The sequence below is a fragment of the Chelonia mydas genome, chromosome 1 (assembly GCF_015237465.2).
Source record: "Chelonia mydas isolate rCheMyd1 chromosome 1, rCheMyd1.pri.v2, whole genome shotgun sequence".
NCBI lineage: Eukaryota > Metazoa > Chordata > Testudines > Cheloniidae > Chelonia > Chelonia mydas.
This window is the reverse complement of record NC_057849.1, coordinates 211,863,071-211,889,039: the sequence shown is the minus strand read 5'-3', so window position 1 is coordinate 211,889,039 and position 25,969 is coordinate 211,863,071. Positions and strand designations below refer to the sequence as shown.

The 25,969-nt window shown below is 53.4% G+C and overlaps 1 protein-coding gene and 2 long non-coding RNA genes across 3 annotated transcripts in view; all 3 read right to left on the bottom strand.

The window, feature by feature from the left end:
• LOC102941373 (scavenger receptor cysteine-rich type 1 protein M130) overlaps positions 1 to 25,969 on the bottom strand; it is a 1,272,625-nt gene that overhangs the window by 719,397 nt on the left and 527,259 nt on the right. The gene's annotated exons all lie outside the window — the stretch shown is intronic.
• Positions 2,251 to 15,191, bottom strand: LOC122461419. Its single transcript, XR_006283298.1, has 5 exons — positions 15,058 to 15,191; positions 13,959 to 14,059; positions 12,075 to 12,202; positions 9,314 to 9,437; positions 2,251 to 2,437 (listed from the first exon to the last, which is right to left on the bottom strand). It is a non-coding gene; the product is annotated as an uncharacterized LOC122461419 (long non-coding RNA).
• Positions 20,339 to 25,074, bottom strand: LOC122461471. Its single transcript, XR_006283389.1, has 3 exons — positions 24,941 to 25,074; positions 21,243 to 21,344; positions 20,339 to 20,451 (listed from the first exon to the last, which is right to left on the bottom strand). It is a non-coding gene; the product is annotated as an uncharacterized LOC122461471 (long non-coding RNA).

The window sequence follows — 25,969 nt, the reverse complement described above, 5'->3', positions numbered from 1 at the left end:
AATGAAAATTGTGTGTATACTGTATATGGATTATTACATGAGAAATGAAAATGTGCTTGCTTTGGGATTTTACAAGGCACTTTATCATTTAAACACATTTGGTACCCTGAGTAATAACACTTCTTGCAAATCCCCTGAATAAGGAACCCATGGTCCCCTTCCCTCACCCCATTGCAAAGGTACAGAGGTTATTGCTGGCTGCCCTAGGGCTGCAGAAAACCCTATGGGCAAAACATGTGGAAAGAAGGGGATCAATTTACACAGAGGGCTGAAGGGGGACTCCCATAGTGCATTAACTAACACTTAATAAATACATCTAAATTAAATACATAACAGAGATAAGAACCTGTAATGACAGATTTTACTTCATGAGAAGCTCCAGAGAAAGAAGACCGAGATAGTAATGGTAGGGGGGAATCCTAGGGAGGCCAAAGGGGCTGGTAGAGGGAACGAACAGGGATAGATGCAGAATTGCTGCAGGGTTGACCCAGTCTTCTGCATCTCCCCTGTGGGTGGAAACACTGATCTCTATCACCATAGGAGGGAACAATAGAATGGAATGCCCAGAAGAATGAATGACCTGAAAACCGTTTCCTGAAGGGACCCTTCCCCTTCTTTTCTAGCTTCGACATTTACATTTCTACACAGGGTGGTTTGGCCCACAGAAATAAAAATCTGCACATCTTCCATGTGGTTTTGTACCAATGGAAAAAAACAGGTACAATTCAAGTGACTTTTAAAATTGCCTATGAAACTGAGTTAACAAAATAAATGAGCTTATGAACAACCAGAAAATATACTTCTCAAGTGAAAAACTATCAATGGACTTCTTTGCAAAGAAATTGTAAGTTTTCTCCCAGGAAAAGCCACAAACTGTCTGGAGAGGAAGAGTAGACTGAATTACTTGCCTAAGTGAAATTAAATACCCAGAGAATTGCTGGGCCTGTGATGATGATGACGACCACCAGGGCTTGCTCACCTGTGGCTCTCCCTCCCTTGTTGTGGAGGCCCAGCCAGGCAGGTCTGCATCTGCAAGCAGGCACCCTGCATCAGGTGCAGCTCCCATTAGCCATGGTGGCCAATAGGTTGGGAGCCTCCCGGCCAATGGGCTTGGGAGGGAGGGGGGAGGCAAAGGGGGAGATTGTAGGGAGCGGGATGGTGGGGAGAGGAGCTGTCTCTGGACGCACAAAGAGGGGGTTGTCCAGAGAGAGGTGATGGGTGCACAGGGGCCGGTGGGGGTCTTTGCGGGGGCGCACAGGGTTGTGTGGGTCTCTGTGTGGCACAGGGATTGATGGACGGAGCCAGCTGCAGCCTGGGTCTGCTCTGTGGGAGCTTGCTATAGTCCCCCCAGGAAGCCCCCTCTGTACTTTGCATTTAATGCCAGCCCCAGGGTGCCCATCGCTGTCTGACAGTGACAGACTCCTGCTGCTCCCTCTGCTGCACCTCTCTCCCCTGGCCTGGTGTGGAAGCGTGGCCAGGCAGCTCTGGCGCCGCCCCCCCACAGCTCCCATTGGCCGTGGATCCCGGCCAATGGGCTGGGAGCAGGGTCAGCGCTGGGCGGGGACGGAGGCAACATGCGGAGCTGCCCTGCCTGGGCCCAGACTCTCCACAGCACGCGGGGAACTGGGGGGGGAGGGGGGGAGCCGCCCCCAAGGTGAGAGGGCCCCACGTTGCCAAGCCATGGTGCGGGGCCCCCAGAGCATGGGGCCCAAACATTGGTGGAGCCGGGCCCACCCTCATGATGATTCAAGGAGCAGGAGCACCACGGGCCAATATAACTCATGGCCTATCTCCTGCCCCAGCCTCTGGGGGCACATCGTCCAAGTGCCCCCCTCCAGCTCCCGGGGGGGATGGAGCAGCTGGAGCAGCTAAATGGCCCTGAGCACCCAGAGCAGGGGGCGTTCATCTTGCAGCCTGGCAGGAGCTGATGCCAAAGCATCCTGGGGGGTGACTGACAAAGGGGGTGAACAAAAACCTGGGTTCAGAGGCTGCTCTCAGGGCGATCCTGTGTAAATGCACTGACCTTGCGGAGCAGACTTTGGTCCTAGTAACAGTAACAGTCATGTCATGTCTACGCAGACGGCTCTGTTAAAGAACAGATATTACACCGCCGGGGAAGCTGGGAGCTTTGGCGGGGTGAACCCTCTTTTTCAAGTGGCCAAAAAGCATAGTAAAACTTGAAACAGGAGACAGGTAACAGCTTGGCTTTCAGACCAGGATGCTTACATTTTACCATCTTTCTCACCCACACCTATGTATTTACTTAAAATACACAACCTCATCAAATAACCAAACCAAAAAGCAAAATATATTTACTGGGCTTCATCCATCCATCAGCCGTTGAGGCTGGTGAATTTTCCTTTTCAGCTGTCTCTTCCCTTTTTTCTTTTGAGCTTGTTTACCCTCTGGCCTGAGGATCTCTCGTGTTCTGATCGTACTGTGGAGCAAAAAACATTATGATGAAACGGTCTTGTAAACTTAAAAAATAAAATACACATTAGGGTGTTTTTCTTTTTAAAAAATCATAGCTTTAAAACAAAATAATCCATTTTAGGCTGTACAACAAACACAGATTGAGTTTATTTCTACCACTTTAAAAAAATAAACAACCCCAGAAACATTTTTAAAAACATCACATTTTGCAAAATAAAAACCAAACTGCTTGAAAACCAACTTTTAAAATCCATTTTAAAACACATTTTTCCCAGAAACACCTGTTAGTTTGAAACGCACCAAACCAATAGTTTGCAGCCCTATAATATATTTTTTTAAAACCACACCTATGTTTTGCACAAACTCACAGACACACACACGCACCCCAACAGTTTAAAACACCAAACCGACAGTTTGCAACAAAATACTCTTTTAAACACCCACACTTATGTCTAGCTTAGGCCCCTGAATTACTAACAATTTAATCAATAAAGCCAACTCTTTTAAGAAGACAAACAACCCCATTTGAAAAAACAAAACAAACTTTTTTTGCAGAATATAAACCAAACTGCTTTTAAAAACCAACTTTTAAAAACCATTTTAGGCCCCCCTCCCCTAACATTCCCTTTTGTGATCTGGGGTGGGGGAATTCAGTTGTCTGTAAAAATGGGTTCCTTTTGGCTATTTTTTTTTTCTTTTAGTTAAAATACATTTTTCTTTGGGGCCTTGTTACAGTATTAAGCAGTAAATCACCATACACAACAATCCTTAACGTTACTGTACCCATTCCGAAGTGTGGAGCCCCTTGCAGATATCAGTGAATGTCTTGGTGCTTGTCTGTTTTTAAAACATGTTTCTTTCATGCTTAAAGTGTGGGGGTTGTTTTTGAAATAAAATGGGTGTACCACAACCATAGTAAGCACCCTAGAAATACCCTGAGCTTTTAAAGGGTTATTGTCTTTAGCGGAAATGTTTGTTCTAAAGTATGGTGGAGGTTTGTGAACCCTTGAAACATTTCAGTTTTGGGTTAGACCCATTTTTCGTTTTGTAAATATATTATTTTAATGACATTAAGTTGCTAGAAAGAAGAACGTTCAAAATCGCGTTCAACAAACTGCTGGGGTCATATTTAAACTGTCCAATAGAGTTCTACCAACTGCTGGGGTTATATTTAAACTGTCTAATAGTTTCTGCAAACTCCTGAAGTTTTATTTCATTTCATATTAATCAGAGCTCACCATCCTCACCCTCGCACCTCCTTCACTTTGGGTGTACCCCCGTCAAATGTAATTACTGATCACTAATACGATTAACCCTGATGGCAACAAGGGTGGGTAATGTCAGTCACCCTGGTTATTCAGTGGGGGTGTGGTTAAAACCATTCAGTTCAACAGGGTGGGTCAGCTTTATTGTACTCAAAAACATTTCTGAACCATCCCTCTTTTTTTTTTTTTTTTTTTTTTTTAATTGTAAACACATTTTTAGGGTCGTCCCCCCATGATTCTACAACATACATTTCAGTTTTTTTGCTGTTATTGGGTCTCTTTTACACAAAGACATAAGAGCTAGGTTCTCACAAACTTTTTTTTTTTTTTTTTTATTAACAGACATACAGCTCCTTGAAAACAAACCAAGATGCTCCTTTAAAACTTTTAGCTCACTTAAGGGCCACTGAGACCTTCGAACAGAAAAACAGATAGTCACAAAGCCCTTTTCAATAGATTTTTTTTTTTTTTTTTTACAATTTACAGCTACCAAGGTTTATGTCGCCAAAACAATCAGGACCTGCAACCCCATACTCTGCATGTCCCTAAACCTCCAACTAACGGAAGCTGGGACTGGATGACAGGGGACGGATCATTCAAAATTTCCCTGTTCAGTTCTTTCCCTCTGGAGCATGAGGCACGCTGGCCACTATCAGAAGACACAATACTGGGCTAGATGAACCATTGGTCTGACTCAGTATGTCCATTCTTACGTAAGTTATGAAGAGCAGAATATGGATAAGGGAAGCTAAAGACATTAGGGGAAACTCCATGGCTTGCAGGACTAAGGATAATAAGGAGGGGGTTTTTTAAGTGTATTAGGAACAAAAGAAATCCTAGCAAATGTGTAGGCTCATTACTAGATGGAGACTGTTTAAAAGGATGCAGTAAAGGCGGAAGTGTTCCTTTAATATGTTTTCTCTCTTTGGAAACCCCATGTCAGTGTATTTAGAAAGGACAAGGGTCTCCAGTGCTCTTATATTTTTGCCACAGCATGAAGGAGTAGAGGTGGTGAAGTCCATCCACAACCCATCGGAAGATCTCCTGTTCCTGCTCAGCACAGCACAGAGTGGGACACCCCACCAGCTGGCCCAGGACTCTGAACTCCTCCACTCCCTAATGGAGAGAGGGAGCAAAGGGAGTCACTTGTTCCTGTAGGTCCGGTGCAGTGTGTCCCCCTGCCATTGCACTAGCGATGGGTTAGAACCAGGGGAGGCAGAGCCCAGCGTAGAGAGACTGGGGACAATGAGAGCAGGAGGAGCCATGGGGCCCAACACCAGGGGCTGAGGAAAGCTCAGCAGGGACGGGAAATCTGGGTAGCAAAGTCAGCAAACATTGCCCCCAAGTGAGAACCCTGGTAACGAATGAACTAACATCCAGTCTCCATCTCAAGGGCAAGCTCCTCATCCCAGCCCCTTCTACCATCCCCCTCCCTCCACTGACCTCAGGCCCAGGAGCTTGGGGTCACCTTGGACTCCTCTGCTCTGCATCCGCCTCTCTCACTCCATCCTGAAGCGCCCCAAAGCCCCCACTTTCTGCACTGTGCCCAGCCTGCTGGCTCTCTCCTGCTGGCTCTCTCCTGCAGCCTTGTCCTCTCATCTCCCCCTCCTGCCAGACCTTCCCTTGCCCCTCCTGCAGGCCCTGCGCTGGCTCCCTGCTCTTCCCCACATGGCTCCAAGCCCCTTGCGCTCCTCTTTTGCTGTCTGCACAGCCTCCCCACACCCACTCCTCATTGCTCTGGCTCCTTCGGCTTCTCCCATCCCTTTCACTCTGTCCCCTCCCACCTCCCTCCTTCTGTTCCGCTGCCCCAGCCTCTGGGGGCAGGTCATCCAAGCGCCCCCTTCCAGCTGCCAGAGGGGAGGCCCTGCCACAGAGGGGGATGGAGCAGCTGGAGCAGCTAAATGGCCCTGAGCACCCAGAGCAGGGGGCATTCATCTGGCAGCCTGGCAGGAGCTGATGCCAAAGTATCTTGGGGACAACTGAGAAAGGGGGTGAACAGACACCTGGTTTCAGAGGGTGCTCTCAGGGCCAGCCTGTGTAAATGCACTGACCCTGTGGAGCAGACTTTGTCCTAGGGGAACAGCGGAGAGAGTCCTTGGAGATAGAATTACGGGACTCAACCCAAAGCACACTGGAGTCAGAGGACAGACCCGTCGACATCAGTGCCCATTAGACTGGACGACTACCGAGGATCTTGCTGAGTCACTATTCTAGACTCGGGTTTTCCCTGCCAGGAAGCGCTGCACCATGAGGCTGCTCAATGCAGTTAGGAGGCGGCCAGGGTCAAAGGCTGCTCACCTTGAATTTGTGATGCCCAGCGATGAGTTTGATCAGCCAGCTGATCCTTACGACTGCCCTCAGCTGCCCATGCACCTGCTTGGACGTGGTCCTGGGGAGCAGGAACTGAGAGAAACAAATGGGGACAAATTGCTAAGGAGACGTACCAAAAAATAGCACAAGCACATGGGTGAAAATCAGAAAGGCTAAGGCAAAAATGAGTTCTATCTGGCAAGGGACATAAAAGGCAATCAGAAGCAGCTCTATAAATGCATTAGGAGCAAGAGAAAGACAAAGGAAAGTGTGGGGCCACTACTCAGCAGAGAACGGGAGCAAAAAATGGATGACACAGACAAAGCCAAGGTGTTTTTAGCAAAAACTGAAGCAAAAAAGGCATTAAAGGTTAATGGCGACAAGATGCTTAACACAATATTAACAACAAGGGGGGAGGAATACAGGCCAGACTAGGGAGAGAACAGGTAAAAGACAATTTAGGTCAGTTAGATGTATTTAAGTTGGCAGAGTCTCATGATATTCACCCTAGATGTAGCTAGGCTAAGTAATGTCTGAACGTTTAGGAGGGCTGTGGTCCCAGAGGACTGGAAAAGGGCAGACCCAGTACCTATCTTCAGAAAGGGGAATATCTTCAGAAAGGAAGCCCCAAGGAATTAGAGATCAGTCAGCCTAACTTTGGTACCCAGAAAGATACTGAACAAATTATTAAACAGTTAGTAAGAACCTAGAGGAGATAATAGGGTGATAAGGAATAGCCGCCCAGGATTTGTGCAGAACAAACCATACCAAACAAATCTAATTTCCTTCTTTGACAGGGTTACTTGCCTAGTGGATGCAGGGAGGCAGTATATGATGATGGATGTGAAGTTCAGTAAGGCTTTTGACACAGTTCCACCAGACATTCTCATAAGCAAACTAAGCCAAGATGATTCAGATGAGATTACTATAAGGTGGGCACACAACTTATTGAAAGACCATAACTCAAAGAGGAGTTATCACTGACTCGCTTGCAACCTGGGAGGGTGTCTCAAGTGGGCTCCCCCAGGGGTGTGCCGGATCCAGTACTAGTCAATATTTTCATTAACAACTTGGTTAACGGAGAGGAGAGTACGTTTTTAAAGTTTGCGGATGACACCAAGCTGGGAGGGGTTGCAAGCACTTTGGAGGACAGATTAGAATTCAAAATAAGCTTGCTAAATTGGAGAGTTGGTCTGAAGTCAACAAGATGAACTTCAGTCAAAACAAATGTGACGTAACGCACGTGGGAAGGAAAAAAATCAAATGCACAGAAACAAAGTGGGGGATAACCGGCTAGGTGGCACTACTGCAGAAAAGGATCCGGGGGTTATCATGGGTCTCACACTGAATAGGAATAAACAGTGTGATGCTGTTGTGAAAAAGGGAAATGTCATTCTGAGGTGTATTAGCTTGGAGCACTGTGTCCAATTCTGGGCACCACGCTTTAAAAAAGATGTGAACAAACTGGAGCCAGTTCAGGAGGAGAGCAGCAAAAATGATCAGTGGTTTAGAAAACATGACCTATGAAGAAAGGTTGAATGAATTGGGCATGTTTCCTCTTGAGAGGACAGAGGGGGCACCTGTAACAGTCTTCAAATACGTTAAGGGCTGTTACACAGAGGATAGTGACCAATTGTTCTCCATGTCCCCTGAAGGTAGGACAAAAAGTAATGGGCTTAATCTGCAGTAAGGGAGATTTAGGTTAGATATTAGGAAAAACCTCTAAGGGTGGCTGAGCACTGGAACAGGTGACCTAGGGAATCATAGAATCTCAGTGTTGGAAGGGACCTCAGGAAGTCATGTAGTCCAACCCCTCGTTCAAAACAGGACCAATCCCCAACTAAATCAGTGGGGGAAGTGGTGGACTCCTCATCATGGAGGTTTTAAAAAACAGGCTGGACAAACACTCCTCGGGGATGGTCTAGGAATGCTTGGCCCTGCCTCAGTGCAGGGGGTGGAGTAGATGACCTCTTGAGATCCCTTCCAGCCCTGGCCTTCTGTGATTCACTCTTCCCAGGTTCCAGGATGGAGGAGACCAAGTCTCTGCCAAGAACATTTCCTTCTTTTTGGACCACAAACCACCCACAGAATCTACTTCCTGTGGCCCCAGAACTAGAACGTTGGGGGAAATCTAGCTCTGGGTTCTGGCCAGGTGGGTGGGCCCATGAGTGATGCTCCAGGGCCACAGCCCAGGGATCCCAGTGTGATTGCTGAGAAGGGCTGCAAGAGATTTGCCGTCACTCTGCAACCCCACCCCGCCCCCAGGCAGCTCAGCTGTGCTGTTGATGGGCTCTGGAGGCAAGGCCCTGCACACAGCCAAGGGCAGGGCGTGAATGCCAGGGTCAGATGGGGGCTCAGTGGAGATCATGGGAGATCCTGCACCCCTCCACCCCCCGCCCTCCATGCAGACGTCTCCCAGATATAGCAGGGGCACTTGGTTCTCCAGCCCAAGAACCTTTGTATAGAACGTACTCTGAGGAACAGAAGGCACAGGGGTGTCCCATGCTTGGGATTAAATGGAGCCTTGGTTCCCAAGCCCCACCCCAGCTACAGGTCTAGTCCCCTTCCTGCCCCCATGCCTCCAGACCTCCAAGATGTTCTGCAGCACCACAAGGTTGGGCTTCTGATCCTCGCAGACCAAGGCCTTTCGCATCTCACCCATGGCTTTCAGAGTCTGCGTGCAGAGCAGAGGAGAAACCAGAGCAAGTGGACTTACCCAGCCAGGCGAGGAATCAATGTCCTGGCGTGTGACATGCCCCAGGTCACGGCAGCCCCTAGTATTCCAGCTCACCCACTCACTTGTACCCGCAGGGGACCTACTGCAAACTCCTCCTGGCAACAGGACCCCACCTGCCTTTGCTGTCCCCAGGAAGGTCACTGCACACAGTCTAACCCACTGGAAGAGTCCGAAAGGATTCCACATTTGGAGGGAGAGGGAAGATTTCCAGCCAAGCTTCAGTTCCCCTAGCCTGTGTGGGTCTGAAGCAGCCGATCTCAGGCCTGTGCCCCCAGGCACGCACTGGGGATGAATGCGCTTGTGAAGGGAGTGTCTGTTCCCCACTGATTGCCGGTGCATGTGAAGGATAAATGCCTACCACTGCTACCCCATGAGGAAGTTACTCCTTTATCTGCGGCCGTGGGGCCTGTGCTTTGCTGCTGCAGTTCCTGAGCTGAAGTCCTGCCGAGGAGCTGTGATCATTACACTCTTATGCCAGTGCCAGGTAACCCAGGGGGCAGGTACACGAGCGACTGGCAGGATTCCCGCTTGGTTTGGGACGGCTCCTCACAGCTGGTTTGGGGCTTACCTTGGTGTTCAGAGCAGCCTCCACGCCCTAGATGGTCTGTGCTGGAGGCAGGGAGAAGATGCTGGAGAAGCAGGTGGCGAGCAGGTTGGATTGTTCCATTCCCCACAGCGGTGGCTTCACTTTGCTAAGAGAAGAGACACGTGCGGATTGGAGGGCTGAGGCGAGACTGATGCGCGAACGTTGGCCTCAGGCTCCCAGGACATGGAAACACCTGCGGGGGCTCTAGCTGGGAGGTGGAGGATGAGAATAGGCCAGGGGGTGCTGGAGGGAGCTGGTGCTGCCTTCTCTCATACCAGCAGGCTGAGGTGGAGATCACTGTGTTTTGCCGTAAAACAGCATCCCGTAAATGACATGGACGGGAGACTAGAATCTACTGGCACCAAAGCGCCTCTGAACCCAGCGGCCACAGTGCAAAGGAGTCTGCCAGTCCTGCCCCGCTGGGGGCAAGAGACCCTCCCACCACAACCATCTGCACTGCGGCTGCACAGTCCAGGCCAGCAGAGAGATGCTGCATCAGCCCTCAGCAGGGCAGAATCCAGGCAGGGATCCAAGACCTGCCCCTGCCCATTACTCTCAGCACGGTGGACAGGGCACAGGGAGGCAGGAAGGTGGGGACCGCCCAGACGGCATGAACCCCTTCACCCCCACTGCGAGAGCATGGCCCCAGCACATGCCATGAGGTGCCAGGTGACTACTCGAGCTGCCCCCTGCAGGACACAGCCGCACCTGTCATGGCAGGTGGCAGCTAGTGAGGAACAGCTAGGCCCACTGCTGACGCAAATCACCACCACCCCCATCGACCCCAGCAGAGATGGGATCATGGCCAATGCTGTTGCCTGCCCCGATCTCAGGAAGCCCGTGCCCAGTGGGGAGAGCCGCTCCAGCGCCTGCCCCACCTCCCCTTCCCATTCCTGGGGAACCTATTGAGCCAACTGCGAGAGCCGAGCTCCAGCCCGCAGCATATGCCACCCTGCGGATGCCTAAAGGGCAGGCTTCTGGGAAGCTCAGAGCTGGATGCCAGTGGCACTGAGAGAGAGCCCCCCATGGCACAGACAGTGCCATGTGCCAGGGCTAAGCCTGCCCAGCCTCTCAGCCACAGGGAGTCGCTGAGCTGCCGGTGTGACGCAGCTGGCGGCGATTCCGGTTGCTCCGCTTCAGCGGCATGCAACTGCCCCTCTCCCCACAGAGCCATCACCTGCGGGGTCCCAAAGGATCCCAACCCCCTCACTCCCTCCCCCACATCTTCATAAGGCCACTTGGAGGTCGCCAGGCACTGAAGGATCCTCCACCACCAACCCACTTCTGCCAGCGCACATGCACCAGTGCCATCACCTGGTGCCACGTGCCCGGGGGAATCAGAAGATGGGGGAGGAGCAGAGGGGAGAACGCCCTGGAGAACTGGCCATGCCAAGAGGCTGGCGTGTCTGGCTGCACACAGCACTGGCTGGGGCTAGGAGGGCAGGCCGGGTACCTCAGCTCCATGATGGCGAGCATCACTTGCTGATGCACCACGCCGGTCACGGAGTCGACGGACTCGTGATCAATTAGCTCCTGGAGAGACAACGTGAGGAAATGCCAGCCGGGCTCCGAGCTCCTGCCAGGCTCCGACTGGGGAGCAAAGTGCAGGGCCTGCAACACGTGGGCTTGACAGCCAGGTCGTCCTACTGTGAACTTGATGGTGTGCAGGGCTCCAGCCGGGGAGCACAGTGCAGGGCCTGTGGTCAGTGCCCCAGTGTCATGCACCAGTGCACTGCAAAGGCTCCATCAGCATTAGCACCCAGGGACTCCACCTTGTGCCAGGTGCTGCACACACACAGAGTGAGAGCCAGTCCCTGCCCCAGAGAACTCACAAGCTAACTAGACGAGACAAGGCATGGGAGAGAAACTGAGGCACAGAGGGGGAAGTGACTTGCCCAAGGTCTCACTGCAGAACTGACCCCAGCCCACTGGACCAGTCACCAGCCCACGCTGTCCCACGTTCAGGGAAGGGAGGTAAGCTCTGGAAAGCTTTCTGCAGTGCTGGAGAGCAAAACTTTCCAAATCTATGGAGCAGATTTGTCACTAGTTCCCTAGTGGGCACTGACTGCGCAGTGTTGGGGCTCTGTGCAGGGAGACTGGCGTATACAGAGCAACCTGGTGACTTGGGAAGCTGGGTGCAAGGGAACAATACATGTTTCGATACAGTTCTATGTTTAGGAATAAGGAATGCAGGCCACACTCACAGCATGGGAGGCTCTAAACTGGGAAGCGGTGACTCTGGAAAAGACTTGGCAGTCATGGTAATCAGCCGCACATGGGCTCTCAGTGCGACGCTGAGGCCAAAAGGGCTAATGCCATCCTGGAATGTATAAACAGGGCAATCTCCAGTTGTTAGAGAGGTTATTTGCCCTCTGTGTTTGGCACTGGTGCGTCTGCTGCTGGGATCCTGTGTCCAGGTCTGGTGCCCACAATTGAAGGAGAATGTTGATAAATTGGAGAGGGGTCAGAGAAGAGTCACAAGAGTGATTGAAGGACTGGGAAACACCCCTTATAGTGAGAGACTCCAGGAGCTCAATCAGTTCAGCTTAATGAAGAGAAGGTTACAGGGTGACTTGATGACAGTCTGTAAGCACCTACACGGGGAGCAAATACTTGATAATGGGTTCATCAGTCTAACAGACGATCCAATGATTGGCAGTTGAAGTTAGACAAATCTGCAGAGATCTCCAGGCCAATCACTAAACCCGCCAAGTAACACAGCCCCAGTGTGTGTTCTACTCACCTTTATCTTCTCCACAAGGAGGGCTTTGCTGAGAAAAGCAGCCAGGTTTCTCTCTGGGCTCCTACTGAGGATGGCTCTGCTGAAGGTGCTGATAAGCAATCAAAGACCTTAAGTTTCTTGGCCTCGTCCTATGCCCTGCAGAGATTAGACACAAACAGGAAGGTTAGCGTGGAAAGGAGCTTCCAGTGGGAGAGATGTCAGAAAGCCTCCCCCCTAGCGCTGCTCAGGCTTTAATATGCCGAATGCCAGAAGGCCATTCATCTGGCAACAGGAGTGACTATCTGGGGAGGGCAGGGCAATGCTGTATGAAACTAGACCAGAGAGAGAGCAGATCTCAGGGGTAGGTGTCCAAAGAGGAACTGCAACATGGGGGCTAAGCAGTCAGAGAGTCTTACTGGGGGCATGATACTGTGGGAGGAACATCTAGGTATGATACCCTGACACCCCAATATTTGCCACTGTCATGTAATTAGGATATGTTTGGTACAAGGTATGTCTTGTGACACATCATTCTAAAAGTCTTGATCTGCGAGACATTAATGTCTCATTGGATTGTATGTGCTATCGTTGTATGTGAAGTTATGAACTTCAGCTATGTATGCGTTCCTGAAACACATTGCGAGGTTCAAAACAGCCTTTCAGGTACAACAGTAAAAAAGCCAAACACTGGCTTATTGAGGAAATGCACTCAAGCACCAGGGTTACTCCAGGAACTGTGTGCAATAGAAACCTCTCCGAGATAACATGACACAATGGGACCTGTTGGACCCAGGTCACAGCAAAAGAGTTTTCCAGCATGTGGGAAGAGGAGATAAAAGGGGAACAATGACATCTGTGGGGCGGCAGGAACCTCACACTCCCTGCAATAAGATACCTGGAAACACCTGAGGGACAAAGATTGAACTATGAGAAGTGATGGTCCCAGGCTGGAGAGAGATTCCTAGCCTGCATAAGAAAACCTAGGAAATCCAAGCTGCGAAGCCAAGGCAGCTTGTGCCTTCAGAATCTGCCAACCTGTTTATCACTCAGGGGGAGAATCTGCAAATGTATATCCTATCTATCTAGTGTGTAAAGCTTCGTTTGTGTGGTTTGTTTATTGACTTAGGTAATCTGCTTTGTTCTGTTTGCCATCTCTTATAACCACTTCAAATCTACCTCTTGAAGTTAATAATCTTATTTCTTCTTTATACCCCAACCCAGTTCGTGCAATTAGTAACCGATGGGGAGGGGCGAAGAGTTGTTCATACCTCTCTCCACATCGAGGGAGGGGGTGAATTTCATAAAACCTTTGGGTCTGTACTCCAGAGGAGGTGGGCAGCACAATACTGGGACAAGCCCCTTCAGCTGAGTCTTCCCAGAGCTCATCTCAGTGTCTGTGTCTTTCTGCAGCTGGGTGTGGCCCTGCCTGTGTGCATGGCTGGAAGAAGCTTGTGAGCCTAGCCCAGCAAGACAAGGTAAAGGGGGCCCAGGCTGACAGAAGAGATGGGCTCAGTGGTATCCCAGTACATCAAGTGGCACCTCAAAGGGGGGCAACCCGTCACACTGGGGACTGGCCAAATCCAGTGTGCACAAGTCCACAAGGGGCTGGAAATTGAAGCTAGACACATTGAAACTGGAAATGTACGTTTTTAACAGAGAAAGTAATAGACCATTGGAACAACTGAGCAAGGGGCATGGTGCGTGATCTTTTGTAACTCAAGACGGGACATTTTTAAGATGCTCTAGTTTAAACAGGAATTATTTGGGGGCAGGTCTCTGGCCTGTGTTATACAGGAGGTCACAGTGATCCCGTCAGGCCTTAGAGACCATGTATCATCCGGAGAAAGGCAGATGGTGCATGTGGACAGGGCACTAGCTGTCAGATCAGAAGAGAGCTCTCGGTACCTGTTCATTGCCCTTGAGAAAGCCGTCGATGTAGTCCAGGGCCTCTTTCTCCTCCAAGTCTGGCCCCATAAAGCAGGAGGCATTAGCAGGTGATGGTGAATCTGATCAAAGACAGAGCAGTGGTAATACCTGGGCCTGCCAAGCTGCAGGCTGGGTGATAGAGATCTTAGAGGAAATCCTTGCCCCCCACTCCCGCCTCAGCAGGGTAACAGCCCCGATGCACAACAGGGTCTGGCACAGCGACCCCTGACTTCCCCACCTCTTGGCTGCCCAGACCAGGAAAGATCCAGTCACACCCCTGGTTCCCAGCTGCCACCCCACTTCCCCACCCAGCATGCAGGCTCAGCCTGGGGATTTGGGGAGAGCCACACCTGGAAGGAGGGATGATGTCAGGCTATGAGTGGTGTCCCTTCTCTCCAGGCCATTGCTGGAGGGGCCAGAGGAACTGGCAGTGAATCGGTCTACTCCCCACTGAGGGAGAGGGAAGAGCTGCCCAGTCTGCGTGGGATACGGGGACACAGGGCCTGCCCGTTCTGCTTGTTCTGACTGCCTCTCCTGCCATCGACAGCCAGCCAGAGCCACCGGGTGTAACCTGGTCAGGCCCTGGGCTCCCATCATCAACCACCCCCCAAATGCCCTGTGCTGCGACATGCATGACCCCCCCTGCAAAGGAGCCAGCAGATGGGGCTGCAACATCAGGGGGCATCTCATGCTCTTTCTGGCGCCCTGCAATCCTAGACTTAACAACCCACCATGCACCGAGCATCCCCTTCGACTGGTGGAAAACATCCTCCGACCCTGCAGAGTGACAGATCGGGGAGGGCAATTCAGTCAGTCTCCACCTGATGCTTCTGCTGCCGCCCCTAATGCCCCCCTCAGCTGTAGAGGCTGCAGCTGCTGCCAGCAAGAGGGGCCATTACCCCTCTGCCTGGGTTTTGCTGTCTCTCCATCCCGTGGCAGCCCAGAGTAGTACAAGGTCTATGGAGTCTTCTCCCCCCAGTGACACCCTGGTCTTGCAACCCCAACCCCCAGAGGGGCCAAGCCCCACCGCAGTGCGGGGCCATGGCCCCTGCCACTTTTACAGGAAGCACCCACTCACCAGCACGGAAGGGCTGAGGCACACACAGCTCCTGGTGCTGCGGGCTCTTCTGCTTACTTCCCTCGGGGAAGTTTCGTCTCCTCCCAGGCTCAGATGGGCTTGGAGGGGCCCTTGGGGACTTCCTCAGCATCCTGCAAGAAGCCAGGACAAGGCATTGCTTGTGAGTGATGAGAGACGACTGCCCTGTTCAGCATCAGGGCCAGCCCAGTTACTTCTGTTCCATCAGCGCCTACAGATGCCAGCTGAGATCAAGGCCCTGTTGCACCAGGTGCTGCAGACAATCCCTGGGCCGCAGGGCTCAGACTCTAACTAGCCAAGGCAGCCAGCAGGGAAACAAGGGAATGGATGTGCTCAACATCACCCAGTCAGTCAGCAGTACAGGCAGGATTAGAACCTAGGTCTCTGGACTCCCAGGCCAGCACCCCATCCTGCAGGCCAAACGGCCTCCCCTGGGTCACTCCCGCCTCTCCTTCTGCTGGTTCACAAACTGCACAGCAGACAGGCTGAATCCAACCACTCAGGATTCTTCCTGCCCAGGGAAATTACCCTGGCCCCTTCTCCCAGGAATATTGTGGTCATGGCAGGTCCCAGGTTGGGGAGGTCACCGGGATGGGGGAGCTGGGGACTGGCTAATGAGCAGCAGACATTGCTCAGACACCACTGTGAAGGGGAAGGAGCAGAAGGCAGGAGAGCCGCAGGCAGGCTGGTACCTTTTCTTCCAACCTCCTGGCCCCTTCGCCCCTGGTTCAGTGTGAGCTGTGGGAGCTCTCCCGGGCACAGGAGCTGGCTGGTGCCCAGATGGAACTATGTTGCCGATTGCACAGATCTCGCTTTTCTGAAACATTGAGTCTGCTGCCACAACCATACCAGGGCCCGCCAAGATCCTTGCAGCTGGTCAGTGCTAAGCTGTGAACTGTGCGACGTAGGGAAGACAAAACAGATCTTCCATCACTACCACAGCTCTGTGTTACATGGGACTCACTGCTGGCTCAAACCAACCAGCCCTCCTAAAATGGAGCCTGTAAATCCTCCAGCCCTGCTGTTGTCCTTTGTATTTCTGTAGTGCCCAGAGGCCTCAGTCCCAGATCAGGGCCCCATGGTGTTAGACATTGTACAGACACAGCCAGATTCCCCCCACGCGGGGTCTCCTGGGCAGGAGGGGCTCCATTTCTCACCCAGTGTCTCCTGCCAGCAGAGATGCTCTGAGAGACGTCTATGCTCTGGGCTTCCCGGGCTGGGAGGCAAGTGTGGCTGTCTCTGGGTGATTCTGCTGACTCTCCAGCAGCTGCACTTCAGGTGTCCTAATGCAGCTCTAGTCCTCTCCAGAGCTCAGGGGGCCTGTCCTGGCATCAGACTGCCCTGGTAAATAGAACAATGGCTCCTGGCAACCTGAGAATGCCTCTTCCCCCAGCAACCTCAGTGCCATTCCCGATGGAAGGGATGGTGTCAGCAAAGGTGATGGAGGCGGTCATATCTAGTGGTTGGAGCTGGACTCAGGAGGCCAGGGCGTGGGTGGAGCAAGGCTGGAGGGAGACCAGGGCTGGAGTAGGACTAGGCACAGGGCTGGAGCAGGCTAAGACTGTTGCCAATGTCAGACAGGAGCGAGTTCCTGGCCCTGGAGTTATGTTGACCAGACTGAGCTGCTGCTATGAAATTGATATACCTGCTCTGGGAGTCACGGGTCCAGTTCCTGGCTTGTGGATTGCCTGGAGCCCAGCACAGGATGGACTCAGGGCCTGACAGATGGCTAGAGGGGGCGCTTGGCTCCCGGCCCAGCTGGGTACTGACATGCCAGGCACCCCAGGGCATTATCACCAGCCCGTTCGCAGTCTTGGCATGGCAGTATGTTTCCTTCCCAGTCGCCGTCCCCTGGCATTAAACCAGGAACTCCGCGCTGGGGATGTGCACCTGGCAGCACGCAGCCTCCTGAGAACAGACAGGCCAGGATGCAGGGCGAGGGCTCCCAGAGAGAAACAGCAGGAGGGCAATGCTGGGAACCCCCAGGCCGTCTTCAGCTAGACCATGCGGGTGCCCCAGCCTCCTGGAGAGCATGAATCTAGCTTCAGCTCAGCCTTTGTGTCCCCCCCGTTCTCTGCGCTAGATGGGTCGGTCTCCTGGAGGGACAAAGTGCTGATCAGGAGTTCCTGACTTATCCAATGTCAGTTTCCAGCTCTTGCAAAAAAAAAACGGTGACTTCCCTTACACAGGAGCTGGCCTTCTTCAGGCTGTGCTGTGCCTGTACACGTTCCACTGTAGGGGCGTGTGCACCCAGGGCACGCGAGTCACAGACTTTTGCCAACAGTACCACGGAGCAGGGCCTATGCCCCTGCTCTCCCTGTGTGCTCGGGCACGGGCATCAAAAGGGCACATCTGCCACCTCCCTCTCAAGTCCTTCGCACCTGTGTGCTGCCAGGTGAACATCTCCATTTCTACTGAGGCCTCAGGGGCAAGGTTTATGAGGAACCAGCTGGAGTTGATCCCCCCTTGTGTTACATCCCTATGCAAGCTGGGGATCCAAACTGACACTCACGGGTTTGAGCCCCTGCCTAGCCAGGCCCTGTTCCCTCCCGCTAGGCAGTTGCTGGCCCTGAACTCCTGCAGGCAGCCATGACACACAGGCACTCAGGGCTCGAGAGAAGGGCTATCGCCGGCTGAATGACCCCTGCCTGTACGGTGGGGATTGAGGCCACTTTGCCAGCAGGTGCCCCCCAAGTCCCGTGATATGCTGAGAGATGAGTGAATATGTACAGCACAGCACGGCATCCCCTAACGCCGGGCAGGAGGACTGGGAGATGCGTAGGATACAGAGCACAGCGTCCTCTAACACCTGGCACTGGGGCTGAGAGATGGAGGGTGTAGGGTACAGAGCTCAGGGGCGTGGTCTCCTGCCCTGACAGACTGGGAGGGAGCCACAAACACCCCCTGGTGGGCAGAACCGGGACACCCATGGCCGCCCTGCCAGAAGCAGAAGGGCAGGACAGGAAGCGGAACTATGCAAGGCCGGCCCTCCAGCTCAGATGGGAGACAGCTGCCAGATGAGCAGGATGTCTCTTCCCCGAGGCGGGAGCCCAGACCTGACTGAGAGCGCTCTCCTGACAGAGACCCAGAGGGGCTGCCGGAGCTGCCAGACGCCGGGGACTCGGAGGAGCTGGTGGGGCTGCCACTAGCCATCTGCCCCAGTGAAGCAATCAACCCTGGAACCCATGTACACACGGAAAGGGCATGTAGAAAGGAGCCCAGGGCAGCCGAATAGAGTTCAACCGTGTTATGGACAACAAGCCGGCCAGTGTGTTGCCGTCAGATTTTCCCTGCTGCCCCAGTGGTGGACCACTCCGCCGCTGTTAGGGCCCTGGGCTGGGACACAGTGGAGCAGGAAGGCCTGGGTTCCCCTACCCCCACCACCCTACCATCAGGAGAGGCAGCCTCCCCACCTGGTTGTCAGGAGGCCTGCATTGGTCTGGCACCCGCCTGAATCAGGACGCCAGACAGTTGTGTTGACTCTCCCACCAGAGAGCTAACCTCCCCTAGACTGCGACGGCTCTGCCGGACCGTAGGCCAGAACCCCCCTGCTTGATTGCTGCCCAGCCCTGATCAAGGGCCAGGCAAATGGACCTCCTGCTGCTCAGCCTGTAGGCCAGAGCTCCTTCTCGATTGCAGCCCTGCCCTGATTGAGGGCCCCAGGCAAACAGACTCTCTACCATTGCTCGGCCTGACTGCAGGCCAGAACCATTAATACCGAGCTAATTTTCCCCTGAACCAAGGTACCCCGGAAGTATCGTAGCGAGTGGAGTGGTCTCCCACCCAGATGGATGGGGAGGGAGCTGCGAACCCCTTACAGCCTCTCTTTCTACTCGTTCATACTTTTCCTCTAAATATGTCAAAACACAAGCACGCAACCTTCTCCCGGCCAGAGACACAAAGATACAAAATAAATTTTCAAAATGTCCAACACCACCACAAACGTACACGACCAGAAACGGGAATGGAGGCATAAACCCTACATGGGGCACAGAAAACTGTCAAAAAGTACATGGTGATAAAAGCTATCGAGCAGTTAACTACTCACATGGCTGGGGAGGGCAGGCAGCCAATGGGGAAGAAGCCAAGGTCTGGCATCAAGTGCTCCATCCCGCTCCAGGCAGGCTCTGGTTCTCCAAGCCCCCAAAGAAGGGAGGCTGGGTTTAACCAGAGCTAGGGCAGCTGGGCAGCTCCAATGACCGGGCTCTCCCTAGTGCACATCACTGTCATCCTGTGGAACAACGTCCATAGGCTGGAGTGGGCTGGAAGGTGGTTCTTGAAGGTATCCAGGATGAGGATGGTCTGCGAAGCCAGGCATCAGTCCGAGGACTTGCTGTCCTGAAGGAAATGGAGGTCAGAGCCACAGCACTCTGGAAAGCCCCGGCAGACCAAGCCAGCGCTGTACCTCTCGGCCCGCGACAAGGAGGCAGCAGGCTGGAGGCAGGGGACTCGCGGGAACAACCAGCAACCCTCACTAAACGTCCCTTCCGCCCTCCATAGCTGGGGCAGCCTCCAGACACAGGCAAGAAGTCACAACAAACCCCATTCACTCACTATTTCTTGGACTGCCCCGTCCCTGCAGTATCTGAGCACCTCATCCCTGCCTGTATTTACCCTTCCCCTTCCCCCCAATGCACAGATGGGCACTTAGGCCCAGAGAGGGGGAGATTCACAAAGGGGGCTTGGGCATTGTTAGGCTACACCTAACTTCAGGTGCCCTGCTGCCCTCTAAGAGGGAGCTCAGCCATTCTCTAGCTCCGATTGGGAAGCCCAGCTGTGAATCTGCTCTGGGAGTGAGGAGCCTGAGATATGTCACCCCCCTCCCCCTTTTCCCCAACAAATGTGGAGGAGACACTGCTCTGCCCTGGCCCAGGGGTCCGGGCATGCAGCAGGGAGGTAGATGACCGGACGTCACCTCGGCCTCATTTGGAGCAGTGGCTTCACCCCAGGCGCCCCACGTGGAGGTGACTGCCCCAAACACTGGGCTAGTGAGTGCAAGGGGGGGAGGCAGGACCCCACCTTGGCTGTGTTTCGGGGGGGGGGGCAATCATCTGCGAAGGCCAGGCAGCTCAGGCCCAGTTTGGGGATCTGCCAGGCCGCAGCTCTGAGGTCAGGGCTAAGTGCCTGGGCACGTGCCAACCAGGAGACACGACAGGGTGAGGGGCAGCTGATCAAGGGTTGGGGGATCTACATTTTGCATCCCTTTGTGGCTCTCGCCCACGATCACATTGCTGGCGTCGGAGATTGAACCCAGTCCGCGGCTCTGGGCCATTCGTCCCCCTAACTCTCAGTGCTCAAAGCGGTTACCACTCACCGCTGCAGATGGCATCCAGCTTGTCCTGGCTCCTCTGGTCCAGCTGCCAGGCAGTGAGCCCTCTACACACACACACCAACAGCTCGTCACCTCCCCACATCCCCAGCGAGGGTGTCAAAGCGTCTGTCACCCTCCAACCAGCGGGCCTTTCCCCCGCCCCTCGCTGACCAGGACGTGCTCCTGAGTCCCCAGAGAAATGGAGAGTCCCCAGGGATGGCTGTGGGGCTGGTTGCCAAAGGAGAGCATAGCGCCTTGAGGTTCTACTACCAAGAGTCCATGGCAGGGTGGTGGTGGGGGTACTGCATGGGGAGCAGTGGGATTAGAGGGGGCCCATCAGCCAATCAGGGCAGTGTGGGGTGAGCTTGCTCCTGCGGGTTTCTGACACCCCTGAGCCTTCATTCGGCAATCAGGAGCCCAGGGGTTACTTCTCGCTGCTGGCAGGGACTGAGCAGAGCCTGGGACTGGATCCAGCTCCCCTGCTAAGGGGAGCCCTCTGCTCTGTGCTTACCTAGGAACCTGATGGCCACTTCTCTAATTGGAGCCTGCGGGTTCTCCAGAAAGGCAATAGTCTGACACAGGAAGATTTCTGCTCTCCCCTTGTAGCGCGCCACCGAGGAGCCAGAATAAGAGAGCACAAGGTTATGAAAGGCTTTTCCGTCCCACAGGCCGGGTTCCAGGTCTGTGGAGTGTCCTGCTTTCGCCCCTCCTTCCTGTGCCAGGAGGATCACGCAGAGGGACTACACCCAGGGCCAGGTGTGGTCACAGAGCCGGGCAATGGGGGGTGCCCTATCCACCGATTCTCCCACTCCTGCCAGCGAGGGATGTACAGTGAATGACCCGAGGGCTCCCTCACCTGGCAGTCACAGCTTCGCCACAGCTCCTTTTGCTGGATGAGGGCACTGAGCTGGCACCACCTCAGGAATTGCGCAGCGCTGCTGAGGGTGTCCCAACACACCTGCAAAACAAGAGGGGCCGGAGCGAGCCGACCACGTTACGGGAGCTGGAAGCCAGGGCTGCCCCTAGGCATACGCAGCTGCCTAGGGCACCATGAAATTTGGGGCACCAAATTGCTCCAGATTTCATGGTGCCCCTAGGCAACTGTGTGCTGCATATGGAGCAACCCCAGCCCCATCCCTCGACCAGCCCCATCCCTCGACCAGCCCCCACGCAGGCTGCGCCCACTACAAAGAACAGGGCAGTCCCGGGGGGTGTCCCAGACAACTCCCTCCATCCTGCCTCTTACCCTTCCCCCTGCTCTGCCCCTGGCCCGCCCCCATTCCACCTCTTCTCCGCAAGCCTCTTCCCCCAGCAACCCCACACTCACCAGCAGTGGCAGGAAGTGGAGCAACCCGGTCCCAGCCCACTCTACTCCGCCAGCTCCCAGCCACGGCTCTCCACTTCCCTGTGCCGGTGAGTGCAGGAAAAAGATCGCCCCCCACACTCACCAGTGGCGGGAAGCGGAGCGACGCAGGCCCAGCCTGCTCTGCTTCCCTTGCCCCGGCCCCAGCCATGTCACTCTGGTGGGGAAAGGACGGCCCCCTGGTTCTCACCGGTGGCGGGAAGCGGAGCGCCGCAGCTGGGAGCTGGCGGAGTAGAGCAGGCTGGGGCCGGGCTGCTCTGCTTCCTGCTGCTGTCAGTGAGTGGGGGGTAGGATCCCTTTCCCAAAACCTCTTTCCCTGAGTGACACGGCTGGAGCTGGGGCGAGGGAAGCAGAGAGGGCTGCTCCCGGCTAATTCCCCAGGCCACTCTGGGCCTGTAGGGCCCCCAAAAGTGGCCCCCCACAGCTCCTGCCTCCAAGACCCTGGTGGGAGGTGGAGGGGGAGGGGGAGGCCTGGGGCTTCACACAGCCCCACCACAGGGGGGCTGCATAGGGCACCCAAATGGCTAGGGACGGCCCATCTCTGCTGGACTAACCCTCCTCCTTAGTCTCTTTGGGACAGGACTCTTAGTCAGCAAGGGAAAAGGAAGAGGGTCAGGGATGAGATGTTCAGCAACATGCTCTACAGCACTGATGACCCGCTGGAGTAACAGAAGGCGAAGGAGGAATGGGACGCACAGCAGGAGGAAGGAATAATGGCTCAATTCCTCAAGCATGACCAGAGGAATAGGGACCAGGACCAGTTGCTGATGGAGCAGTTGATCGACCTGGTGGCCATTGGGTACAACCTCCACCTCCAGTACCAGTGCACAGCCCACTACAGCACCAACTCCACGAGTACAAATTTCCACTCCAGGGCTGCACTGTTCTGCAGGGCACCACGTCCTGCAGCCAGAACAGGCCCTGGAAACTCTGCGGTTGGGTGGTCAGTGAACAGCTGTATGCGCTGGAATAGACAGATGTTCCCTGTGCACACCACCTGCATCGCCTGTACACCTATGTTCAACATGGGCAACACGTTCTGTTGGGGGCAGGAGAGCAGGGGCCAGACTTCTGACAGATTTAGTGCAACAGTATGAAACCTTCCTGCATCACATTCCCCCAATACATGCCCCATCACTGCATTACAGGTTCCTCATCCCTGCGTTGCCAGGGCGTGGGCACACAAGGCATCCCTCATTTCCCTTGCTTGCCTGGATCCAGCCCCAGTGAGGATAGGGGCACTGTCTGGTTGCTAGTAGACTGGGCAGGTGAATCACCAGGAAGCTCCCAGCTCAGTCAAGGAGGAGCTCAGCTGCTGGGAGCCCAGAGAGCAAGAGAACTCAGCTAGCGCACAGCCCCTAGGAGGAGGGCCACGAACCCTGATCTAAAGGGGTGAAATTACAGGCCGGAGATGATTTGAACCACACAGCCCCAGAAGGCAGATTGTGGAAACCCTGACCTGAGGGGCTCACTTTGGGGAGCTGAACTCGGTTGAATATATTAGACCCCAAGAGAGGAGGAATACTGCTTTGAAGACTTCTTGCTGTGAGTGGATTATTTTTGGGAAGCTAATGGGAAACTGATGGGCCACCCCAGACCACGAAGGGTTGCCCTGGGACACCACCTGTCTACAGTCCCAGTTTGGGATGGGATCTCCATTTTATCTTTTGAAAATTTGCAGGATGGAAAAACCACCCCTCCCCCAGCTCTACTATTTAGGTTTTCTTCTTTCTTGTGTCCCTGTAATGGGGTCGCTGCTTCTGAGCACCTGTCATGGCTTGGGATGGCTCTGCAGGTGCCTCTGCCTCAGTTTCTCCTCACCAGGCTTTTCCATCTCTCCCAAGAATTCACATTGCTCAGTCCTCTGGCCAGGTCACTCCCAGAGTTCAGCCCCTTTCAGGGTACTCAAAATACAAAATAAACCTGACCTGTGGCAATAGTCTCAAGTTAACATGATGTGATGTTATGAGTATAATATAATCTCATTGAAAGGTGACAGGGCCAGAAAGAGTTAATTAACTCCCAGACTGACCTGACCCGTGGCACGGAACTTCAGAGACTGGCTAGGAAGAGATGTAAATAATAGAGCTTTGAAATGCAGCCTGTATTGTTAGAGATAGAAGAGTAGCTGTTTGCTCAGGTCTTGTGATGTAAGCAAACAAGTCTTGTCTATGACTATAGCTTTGATTCAGAGATCAAAAAAGGAATATTAACATTTAGGAAAATACTTGAGTATTATTGTCTATGTCTCTTTGAAGGTTGTGATAACCTGTATCTGAACTGTTTAATGGATCAATTATCCTGCGCTAATTGCCATGATGTTGAGAAGAAGGAAAGTTAAGCTTATTGTTTTCCCAGGCCAAAAGGCTGCAGGAAATGTATAAAAACCTTGGGACATGATCCTTCTTGATCTCAGATCTGCTTTGGGTTTCAAGAAGGGGAACCTTAAGCCATGAGGATTGAGATCCCCAGTCACACCCTGAATATGGACATTGGACTATAACCAATGGGCTATTTCTAAAAGGACTTTTGGCAACTATAAGCTCCTCTCTGCTGTGTATCTGAACCTCAAGAATTGAATTCAAGTCTGTCTGGATATTGATCTTTTAACCAACACTCTCTCTCCTTTTTAAAAAAGTTTTAGTTTAGTTAATAATTGACTGTAAGCGTGTATTTGGGGTAAGATCTAAGTTATTATTTGACCTGGGTCTGGGGCTTGGTCCTTTGGGGTCAGGAGAACCTTTTTTTAATATGATGAAATAAGATTTTCAGAATTTATCATCATATGTTTGACATGTGTGCCTGGATGGAGGCCTGAGGCTGGGTACTTTAAGGGAATTGCATTATTTCAACTTCTGAGTAACTAGTGAGGTAATACAGAAGTTGTTTTGTGCTGGCTTGGCAAATCTAAGTATTGGAATTTCCACCAGCTTTTGGGGTTTGTCTGCCCTGTTTTGTTTGCAGTTCACCCTATTTCAGTGACCTCAGCTGGCTCCCATGGGCAGCACCCTCACACATGAATTAAAGGTTCTCCATCCCTCCTGAGCTCAACTCACAGTTCTTCTCTCTCTCATGGGAGCACTATCTGGGGTTTCCCCACTGGGAGTGCAAGTACAACACAAAGAGAAACAGTCTCCTGCGCCCTCCTGGGCTTCACACTCTCCTTAAACAAAGCTGGTCTTAATCCTTACCAGAGCCCTGACTCCCAGAGCTTTTCCTGGAGCTTGGCCTCTTCTCTGCCTTGACAGGTAACTCCCAGCTGTACTTACCTGGAGACCCTTTCTCCCCTACAGACTCAGGGTCTCCTGCAAGAGCCTTCTTGCTTTCTGCAACTTCTGCAGCCATCTGCCACTGCCCCTTTCTGCCCATACTGCTAGGCTAACTAAGGCCAGATTGTGTCATGTGACCTACTGTCATTCTCCCCACATGGAGAGAGTCATGGGTGGGGCTGGGCCCATTTCCCCTTAAAGGGGCCAGTCACTCTGCGTTAAATCCCTTTTCCTTGCCACCTCTTGTTTTCAGGGAAAGGAGGTAGGAATTGTGACAGGCAGCTTCTTCCCCGGAACCTCAAAGATTATAGACATTGGTGTCCTGGGAGGCAAAAGTGGAGCAAATTTCCATTGATCATGTGGATTGATGGCTGACCCACAACACACAGACTCAGAGATTATAAGGCCAGAAAGGACCATTGTGATCATCTAGCCCAGGGGTGGGCAAACTTTTTGGCCCGAGGACCACATTAGGTTGCGAAACTGTATGAAGGGCTGGGTAGGGAAGGCTGTGCCTCTCCAAACAGCCTGGTCCCTGCCCCAGACCCCTATCTGCCCCCTCCTACTTCCGACCCCCTGACTGCCCCCCTCAGAACACCCAACCCATCCAACCCCCCCTGCTCCTTGTCCCCTGACTGCCCTCTCCCACGACCCCCGCCAGTAAGTGCCTGCCGTGACCCCACCCCCTATCCAACCCCCCTGCTCCCTGTCCCCTGACTGCCCCGATCCCTATCCACACCACCACCCCCTGACAGCCCCCCCGGGACTCCCACCCCTATCCAACCCCCCTGCTCCCTGTCCCCTGACTGCCCCGATCCCTATCCACACCACCACCCCCTGACAGCCCCCCCGGGACTCCCACCCCTATCCAAACGCCCCCTGCTCCTTGTCCCCTGACTGCCCCCTCCCACAACCCCTGCCCGTAACTGCCTCCCGTGACCCCACCCCCCC